General features: G+C 43.0%; 1 pseudogene; it reads right to left on the bottom strand.

Moving 5' to 3' along the window:
* The window catches only part of LOC101644755, a 13695-nt pseudogene that overhangs the window by 522 nt on the left and 2461 nt on the right, over positions 1–10712 (bottom strand).

Raw genomic sequence — 10712 nt, 5'->3', positions numbered from 1 at the left:
CATTATTGGTCCTGAGGGCTTTATCTGTCCTGGATTCTCTGTGTTGCGAGCTCTTATCTATACCAGTGTACATGCTCTGGTCTAGCAGTATTTGTAAGGTAGAATTCGGGTCATGAGAATTGGAGGAAGCATTAAAGGATTAGAGGAAAGTTGTGTGTTTTCATCGGTGCTATACTGCACCTTTGTGAGGAGATGTCCAATTGTCTACAGGCTGTAGATTTGTATGGGAGAAGATCACTTTCTTCAAAGGAGTGCCTGGGGTATTTGAATTGATCTTCCTGTGAGCACGCGCGCCCAAGCACGCACATACACATGCGGACATTCAGTGTTCACCCAACAGCACCACAAGGGCTTGGTCCTAATTCCTATGGGAAAACACCAACAAGTAGATAAAATACATCTCAGAGTCAGGAAAGAGACATCATAGATTCTTTCCAAAAGTATTCATTACAGGGGAAAGTATGTGGGCAAGAAGAGGTACATGGGAATTCTCTGTACAACTTTTCTGTAAATTGAAAACAGTTCTAAAACTTAGACTATTAAAAAAATGAATTTTCTCATTTTGTTTAATGGCAGAATGTCCTTCTCCCAAACAGCCTGGATTGATGACTCACAAAACTTTTAAAAAATGGTTTTCTGTATGACCCTGTGCCCTCCGGGAGAGAGAAGGCAGCACAGCCCACAGTGTAAATGCGGCGACCGTGGTCTGCACTAATATCCCTGAAGGTAAAGGTCAGGCCTTCGTCACCGCGGTCTGTGAGCAACAACACAGAAATGCCGAGGAGGAAAGACGCGCTGGGCCGCCTAAGTCAACTCTTCCCGTTCAACATCAAAGTGCTCCTTAGAACGGAATAGTGGAAGACACGTGGGACTGCAAGCAATTTGATTTTCTAAGGGGGCTAAAAAAAGTGTTGTTGTTTTTATTCTTCTTAATGAGCACACATTACACGTTGAGAGCAAAAACTGCCTCCTGACCCCTCTTTGAATATTAAATAGATTTATCTTTACTCTGAAGTACTTAATGAACTAACACACATCTTCTAGTCTGCCATCTCGTAAATATGAATCATTATGTGCAAGAAAGGTACTGTTTGCCTTGTGCTAAACCCAACATGCACAGAGAACATGAAGGCCAGGCCAAGGCTTGTGTAACAGGGAGACAATAAACAGTAACTGCAATGCCCTCCATCGGTGCCTTCAGCAAAGGAGAAGCAAGTGTCACAGAGCACGTAGGAGGGAATGACAAGCCCTGCTATGCATTTCCACCCCATATGGTAAGAAAGGATCTTTTCCCAATGTCTTCTGTCATTTCCTCATCCAATTCTCATTATTTTCTTATGCCCACATACAAAATCCAAGAGCGAGAGAAGGCTATCTGCTGTGGTAAAGATTTACAATCCCAGAAACCAAATCCTCCTAATATTCTTATCACACTGCCCAGTCAACTGCCTTATGTACACTAGGGAAATAGGAAGTTCCTAAACTACCTAATGAAGTGTACTATAATTCTGGCTGCTAAGCCATATACAACTTGAGGGTTTAATTGAACTTTATTTATTTATTGAACTTTATCCAAAAACTTTGGCATAAGTGTTTTTTTTTCAAAAATACACTGTCAATGAAAGACATATATAATTTCAATTCATAAAAAAGTTAAAGATAGGATAACAGTTGTATGAGCCCCTAATAAAATGTTAAAAAAAAGAAAAAAAAAAGAATGAAAATGTATTGACACTGATGGTGGCAGTAAGCAATCGTACAGCACTCCTTGATGTGGTTGAACTATGGAATATTATGATGTCTGTAAGATATCCCAAAAAAATGATTTTTTACAAAAAAAAAAAAAAGTTAAAGATACAAGCCAAAAGGATGGTTAATCTAAGCTTACAAAGCCATCACTAGAGGCTCATTAAATTATATAAATATTACTCATTTACTGAATTATTTAAATTATACCCATTACGGCAACATAACTAAAGGCACACATGCCATTGGAAGGAAATGGTACAATCACAAATAAGTCCTGCAGCCCAGCTATAAGGAATGCTGTTAACATGAGTGGATATTAAAATGGTCTCTCAATTCCCAGTAGCCAGGGCAAAAAGGAAAATAATTCCCATCCCATCCCCAGTAAAAAATACAATCATGGGCAATGAAAGAACAAATGTGCTTTACACAATTGATGTATGTATGGATTGTTATGAGCTGTATAAGCCCCTAATAAAGTGATTAACAAAAAATACAATCACCTTTCTTAACAATGGTTTGTGTAATACCCGCACAAGTCACCACTGTATGGTTCTGTGTCTTCATTCCATAAGTTATCAGCACAACAAATAAAAGATGCTGAGTGGGGGTAAGACACAAATCATGGGGAACTTAAAACATTTTACTTCTTTCTAGTTTAAAAGTACCACATGAACACGCATGGGCACACACACATGCACACAAGCACATGATGATGATGTTTATAAACAGGCTACTCCCCACAGCAGACTCTTCCAAAAAAACCCAATCACTTGGATATGGTTTTTTGCACAGGAGAATCCTGACAATAATTGAAGTAGAAGTTTTCAGAGATGTGAACAATTATTTCCCTGTTAGACAGCTCTCGTCCTTTCAGCTGGAGACACACCGGGTCTGCCAACCCGCCGCCTCAGTACACTCCTGTCTGGCCACAGGAGAAGCGGCCATGTGCTTCTTATTTTAAAAGGTATACTGTATACACATTTACTTGCTTACCCTCTTTCCTCAACCTTTACTTTTTCCATCTAGCATGCTAAGTAACATGCTGTTTCACATGGGGAAATTGTGTATCTGAGTATCTTTTTTTTTCCCTGAGTATCTTCTTTTAATGAGAAGTTCCCTTTCCCTGTATGCATTCCAAGTGGATCTGACTAGCATCGAGGTTACTTTTTTTTTTTTAATGAAATAAGAATAAAGCTCATTCTAATGATTTTCTTTTTAATTAGTATGTGAGCTGGACATTCATCATTTACATAAACTCTTCAAGTTTGTATTTCTAAACCATGAAATAATTCAACCAGCATGACAAGTAGGATACTTTATAATTCATAAATGGATTGCTAAGCAATGGACTGGATTAGCAGCAAACAAAAGAACACTTGGCTCTCATTCACTTGAACCCCGTTAAAGCTTGGTTTCCACCACAGACACCTTGAGTGATATTCAGAAAGCTCTTAAACTTCTTTTAGGCTTCAATTTTCTACAATCAAAGATGAAGACAAAAAATCTTTGGAAATCTAGCTGTTATTTTCGGTTCCACAAGATTTCTGATGGTGTAATTGTATTTTTATGTATTTATTTAAATAATTCTAAAAAATGAATAAGAATTTAAAAAAAACATACTGCTTGAGAGCAAACAAAAGGAAAAAAAATCTGTTTGATTGTACCTAACCCCTTACCCCTGGAGCACTAGGATGGTTAGGTTTTATGTCAACTTGGCTAAGTCAGGATTCTCAGTGGTTTGGCAGTAAGGCTTAGTAATTCCCTATGATGTGGCCTAATACAATGTGACCTAACACAATGTAATCAACTCCATGGTGGGCTCTACGGTGAGCAGCCAATAGCTGTAAGAAGATTAGGGTAGAATGAAACTCTCTTACTCAGGTCAGAGCTCTGATCCAACTGAAAGGAAGTTTCCTGGAGGCCTAGCTCACTTCCTGTATACTGTAGAAAAGCTTGTTTGCTTTCTGTTGGATCTAGATCCTGCATCTGGCTCACTGACTTCTGGTTCTTCGGACTTGCGCCAATGGTCTGCCCAACTGCCTACTGATACTAGGAGCCATAAGCATTTGGTCTGCCAGTATTGGATTTCATTCATCTCTCCAGTCATAAGCCTGAGCTGCTGACTTTGAATTCATCTGCCTCTGTTCCACCAGCTTGTGCGGACTCTGTGTAAACCATTTTCTTGATATAAATCTGTGTGTGTGTGTGTGTGTGACAGACAGACAGACAGACTAGATTTGTTTCTCTAGAGCCAAGCTTTTTAAACTCATTTGGAGTCACATAACTGGAGTGCAAGTCCTGAAAATTTTATGCAAAGGTTTCCAAATGCACAACAACTAAAAATAATTCAAAAATCAAACACACAAGTATTCTGAGGTGTTTGTGGCAGCGCATCTCCTGTGTTGCAAATCTCTGAGGTGAAAAGGGGACACAAGTAGGAAGAGTTTAAGGGCCTCCTGACAACCCAGCCCAACACAGGTGCATGATAAAAAAATGGTCCAAGTATTTGGTAAAAACATAATTCCCAAGTTAGTGCTACAACTCGTTAAAGTAGCACAACTAATAGTGATGGGCTTGAATACTTGCCATGCAGAGGCTCCTGGGAAGATAGGCCTGGCGATCTACTTCTGAAGCGTCACCCAGTCTGGACAACCCTGTGGGGCAGTTCGGATCTGCACACACGGGGCGGCCATGAGTCAGAATCCATTTGATGGCACCTGACCACCACCACAATACTGACTCCCAGGAGCAAGTGCGGGCCACCGCACTACACAGGCAATAGGAGTCATCGCAAATCCCGTAGCATCATTTAAACTGGAGTCTGCCTGACTCCAAAGCTCTGGGTCTTCTTGCTCTATCACAGTCTCACAAGGGATGAGTGAGACCCAGTTTCCCCGCCCGCGCACCTGGATTTTTTCTCTCTCTTGTGCTACCTCAACCTTTCCTAGTTCCCCACTGCTTGGGTGAAATTTGGAGAAGATCCTAACTCTAGTGATTTCCATAAACTCTACCTCTTGAGCAGATAGGCTTCATCCTAATAAAGTACAGGGAATAGGGATAACAGGAACATTCTTCTTCTCAGCCTGAAAAAGACATCGAAGATCAGAGAGAGACATTAGGCAACCAGCTTAGGGCAGATTCAGGGTTCCCGCACCGATTCTGAGACCACATCCCGGCTCGGCCAGAGGCCTAGAATTGATTTAGGTACATGCACATGTATATTTAAACCCCAATTTCAAATGATTTCTATAAAACTCTTTTTAAAAAGCAAAAGGACTTTGATTACTTAGCTATCTCCATAACCATTCCCAAAATTAATGACTTGGAAGGCGACCGTCGTGCCTTTACCCCTCGACACGTCAATCCATCTGTTTCTGCGACTTCTGAGACTTGCTGTGACCGTGTGAGGAAGCGACGGTGCACATCCATGCGTGTGTCGGCCACTGACTGCCCTTCAGGGCGGCTGAGTTAGCATGGGCTCAACAGCAATGCGTTTGGTTTGGGTTTGGGGCTTTGGGGGCGTAGTGTCAGTTTTACATTCTCACTCTAAAACGTTTGCTCAATTCTTGTGTGTTTTAATCTAATGCATATGCTTTTGGTTTGTCACTGAAAATATCTCCTTTTCTATATTATCTTTCTGCATGATTCCTAGTCTCCCAAAATTGGAACTCCATGAAGGAGTTTAGGTAATCAAAATTCTGAACTCATCACTGCTTAGGGAGCAGTGATTTTCTGTTAAGGGAAATGACACAATTTGGAAACAAATTCAGGGTTGAGCACATAACAAGATGAATGTAATTTGTGCCCCTGAATCATGCATATAAAAATGTTGAAATGGTAAATATTTTGCTTAATATGTTTTTACCACAATACCAAATTTAAAAATAATTTTTTTTTTTAAATCTTAAGTCAGGGTCATCTCCGGAGACTTAAAAAGAGTTCCTGCTCTGTCAGTCATGGCAGAACCATGGCAGTGGCCCTGCAAACCTAAGCTCCCTGGTGAACCCACCTGGCTTGGACTTTCCCAGCTGGCCCAGGCTCACCTATAACTCAGTATCTCCAGGCCCAAGGGAGATGGGACAAGAATTCTCATTGGCTCCAGAGCCCATCTTGCTCTCCAGAATTCCTTCCTCTGGAGTACAGGCAAGCCATCTCACACTGTCCTTTCCAAGCGGAAAAGTTAGGGATCCAATGCACCTATTGCTTTATTACTAAAACTTGTTTGTAGAGAAGGGCTTCATGCATTCACTGAAGGAAAAATTGAGGAAGGGAGACTGGGTGCACATGTCTTCTCAGGTTTCCCTTACAAGATTTTTTTTAAACAACCCCAAAACCTAGACCATACCAGTTTTCATAGACTGCTTATTACTGGACTCGGGCAAACATGTACTATGTAAACTCAAGCCCCACTTGATAGCGCTCCTCGAATAGCAAGTGTGCTCTACCAGGGTGTGAAAATCTCCAAGTTCACGTCCCCCAGGTGGCTTCAGACACACTCTGGGCTTGAAGCTCTAAACATCAGCTAAAACGAGGATCCTCTTTTTCAAAGAAGGAGACAAAGAATGCTACCACATACTCCCAGATCAGTCTCTCTTCCCTACAGGAGCCCTGGTGGTGTAGTGGGCCAAGTGTTGGTCAGCAGGTTCAAACCTGCCAGCCACTCAGGCAAGACAGATGGAGGCTATCGGCTCCCATAAAGATGTACAGCCTTGGAAACCCACAGGGGCAGTTCTACCATGTCCCATAGGGTCATTATGAGTCAGAATTGACTTCAGGGCAGTGGTTTTGGATAGTTATTGTTATTATCTTCTCCTAGAGTAAAAAAACCAGGTATGCAAAAAGAAATTCTTTCGTAGTATAACTTAGCAAATTCAAGGCTACCCCAAATTCAAAGGATGTCTTTAAGGCCAGTCTTCTGAAGCCTCGATGTACCAAATGTGGAAAGTGAATAAGGCCATGGAGGCTGGTGGGCACACTGGCCTTTCACCTTCCACCAACTCATTTGCCCCGCCCACCCTTTTATTTTTCCCCTCATGAAACCTTCCATTAAGACTAATGTCCCAAAGAATATAGTCCAACAACAGCGGCTAAAAGGTGATTTCTTTGGGGGAAGACCTATATTCCCAATGTTCTGATACATTCATATAACTCTGTGCCCTCAGCTTGGAGACTGAAGCCCGACCAGTAAGCACTCAGCTACTAACCAGAAGAACACGGGCGGTCGAACTGCCCAGGGCACCTCAGGAAAAAGGCTGCTGCGCGTTCACGGCTTTGGAGACCCTGTGGGGCACCCTTCAACTCTGCGCGCATGCCGCTGCCATGGGTCAGAATCAGCTCGATGGCAGCTGGTGTGGATGATGGGTATCTATTACTAGTTTGGGCTAAAACTGGAAACCTAAGCTCTGGCACCAGGAAATGGCATCATTTGCCAGGAGATGGAGATCTTCTGACTCCTCTGATTCAGCTGCACTTAGGAAAAGGAGCCAAGCCTGGAGGCACAGTGGTTATTCCCAACCAGGCACTGAGATCTGAGTGGCTGGAATCTCAGTAGGGCATTTCCTAGGCCGAGCTTTTCAAACTATGCAGAATGTACTTGGTATTAAGTATGGAGGCTTGAGTTTCTAACATTCGCTGCTGATAGCCCTTCTCCACCCTCGTCTCTACCCTTCTTCCTTGACCAGATGCAAGTCCTCTTCCATCCACATTCATTCTTTGGAATCAGGAACCCTCAGTCCCAGGTAGAACAAACCATTGGTGCTTGGCTACTCATCTAAAGGCTGGAGCTTCAAACCTGCTCAGCAGCACTTTGGAAGAAAGAGTCTGATCATCTGTTTCTGTCAAGATCACAGTGAAGAAAACCCTATGGGCATATCCATTCTGTCTCGCCTGGGCCACCGAGAAGTGGAATAAACTCACTGTACTGAACAGCAATGATGGGTGCCAGCAGTAGATAGCAATGCCTGCCGACTAACTCAGACTAAGGTGTGAGAGACTAGCAGCTCCTCAGAGCCTACAGGAATATCTGAATTCAAAATAAAATTATCTAGACATTTGTGTCTAAAAGGATTACGACTATCAGGGAAATCTGGATTAGAAGGTTAACCATGCACTTTTTTAACAGTAGCTCACGGTTGTATTTATTGCATTAAACGAATTATCTAGAATATAAAAATAATTACGCATGCTCAACAAGAAACTTTGTAAATATCTACTAATATCTGAGGGGCGGAGTACCACCCAAAGATAATCCGAGACAACATTTGATTTGTGCTTTTCTGGGGGTTTCTTTCTATGCTTACTTAAGTTTCTTAATCAAAATCTTCTGAGTTTATTATGGTCCATTTTTTCTATGTTATCCTGTGTCAATATTTTTCTTTGACATCATTATTATGCTTATCCAATATTCTGTGAATCGTAGCTTATTGATCCAATTCCCTTTGGGGGCATCTGGGTTGCTGCCGAGAGTCCATTTCCAACAGTGCTCACGAAGAAAGCACCCTCAGAGAGCCTCCTCAGCGCTACCTCTCTGAGCACATCTCTAATCGCTACCTTAGGAACGACTCCTGAGTCAAAGGATCATCGAATTCTCCCTGGGTCACAGGAGCCCTTCTAGGGACAAGAGCCCTCTGAGAATCACTTCCATTTGCATCTCAATCTCTTTTGGCTGAATGAGTCAAGTCTCTTTCTGTTGCCTTTACTGTTTGTCTAATTATTAGCTGGTTTTTAAGATACTCAAATCCTGTAGTCCACTGGATATACTCAATTCAACAAGCTACGGAGCTTAATGGAAGCCCCGGTGTGTAGTGGTCACGAGTCGGGCTGCCTTCCACGAGGTCAACAGTTTGAAACCACTAGCTGCTCTTCAGGAGAAAGACAGGGGATGCTACTCCTGCAAACAGTTTCACTGTCTCAGAAACGCAGAGGTGGTTCTACTCTGTCATTGCTGTGAATCATACTGGCTCAATGGCAGTGAATTTGGTTTAGTTTGACCTGGCTTATCTGAGTCCCTTATTGTAAGATACGAACTCATCGTGGCTATGAGTTCTTTCTTGTTCTTAAACCTTTATCAGGAAGCGATGTCTCTGATATCTCCAACTGAATGCTGCAAGTCAGGGCCCCCAATACCGACCTTATTTTCATCGTTAGCTCAAACCTTTCTCACTTTCCTCAGTCACTTTGGGATCCACAGACAAAGTAAACGTAGAACGATTGGGAGTTCAGAACCTGGGCATCCAAACCTCAGCGCCTTCTCCTACTGAGAAGCACTCATCTGAGATGGTGTCAATCATCAATCCTGGGGTTCTCTGTCCCCACCCCCTCTCACCATATTTACTTTGCATCATCTTAATCATTTTCCAGTGGGGCCAAAGTGTCATCTGGAGACACTTTCGCAGAGGTTGCTTTTTTTGTTTTGTTTTCTTTTGTTTCCTAATAGGAGTGCTTCTTGAGTGGAATAGTCGCAATTTGGGATTCTTTCCTGGGTTATAACTCTTATCTACATTATTATGAAATGCTTTCTCGTGGACATCCTGTACTTCCCCTGCAGTCAACTGATTAAATGAGCTGACACAGGTAAGGCACTGAACTCAGGAGCCAGCTTCTCCTACAAACTTGATAGTGCCAACTTGGACACCACTGTCATGCTTCCAGTCATCCGATTCAGGTCAAGCTTTCTCCGTGCATCCTGGCCCTTCGGGGATTGCAGGGGGACAGTGGACTCCTTCGTGAAGGCAAACGGCACAGGCCAGCTTACTGCTGGGGGGCTTGTGCAGAGAATTAAAGCTCCGACACATTGAACATCACTTGGCATTGAGACCAGAGCCTTGCCTGGTTCCTTCCTCCCACATGAGCTGTGATCCAAGGGCCCTTGTTTCCAGAAGGCCTCGGTGTTTCAGGCCTCTAGGAACAATACTCCTTTTGAATCATCTGTGCTCTAGTTGAGGGAGGGCCCTGGCTGTTTCCAACCTGAGCCATGATCGGCATCTTCACCTTTTACACTGTACAGGGCTGGCAGTGGGCTGTTCCTTGATGTCATCTTGCCATGCCGGTGAGACTGAAAAGGTCAGGGAATGAGCCATCTTGTTATAGACCGCGTTTCAGTCGATTAATGACTCACGACTGAAAGAATGAACAAATCACTCTCAAAGAAAGGCAACTGAATCTTCCAGAGACAATAGGGTGCTGAGATTTTCAGCTCACTTTGGACCCACCATTAGGAATGTCCGACCAGTAGAAAGGGCATCATGTCTGGAAAACTGATGACCAATGAAAGCGATGGACGGACACAATAGCTACAACAGTGGATTCAATCATGAAGATCCCGCTGGTCCATCTTGTTACAGAGAAGATCGCCACCAGTCAGAGTCAACTCAACAGCAACAACACCAACCCACAATATTTGATTCCTAGGGTTTTGTGGGCTGTAATCTTTACTAAGGTAGACTGCCACACCTTTCTCCACCTGAGCCACTTGGGTAGGCTCAACCCACCAATCTTTCAGAGACCAGCCAAACTGAACCACTATGCCAACAGAGTTTTTTAACAACAACACATAGTAGGCATTACACAGGGCAGTGGTTCTCAAGTTTTTGAAGTTGATTTAAAATGTCAACAGTTCATCTACAATGGAGTTTTCTGGGACCTTTACTTTCTTTCACTGAGCTGTCAGGGCATAAGCCAGAAATTTAACCCCCGCCACCCCACCCCCCACCCCCCAGGTATATCTGAGGTAAATGATCTTCGGGTACACTTTGTGAAGCACTGAGAATGATGGCAAACTAACAACAATCATCCTCTTCTGACATTTGACATCCTCTTCCTTACAAGGTGTCTGTTAAGAGAATAGTTAAGCATCTAGTAAATGTCAACTGGGAACACGAGATTAACTTAATTCTGAAAATGCACAGAGTCCCTGCTGTAAGGCTCCTATATAGATATTCGAGCAGGTACCGCCCCCCCCCCCC

Source organism: Echinops telfairi, unplaced genomic scaffold (assembly GCF_000313985.2).
Source record: "Echinops telfairi isolate 266 unplaced genomic scaffold, ASM31398v2 ScPeMD7_70;HRSCAF=299, whole genome shotgun sequence".
NCBI classification, from domain to species: Eukaryota; Metazoa; Chordata; class Mammalia; order Afrosoricida; family Tenrecidae; genus Echinops; species Echinops telfairi.
Note: the sequence above shows the minus strand (reverse complement) of the source record. Positions and strands in the feature narration are given on the sequence as shown.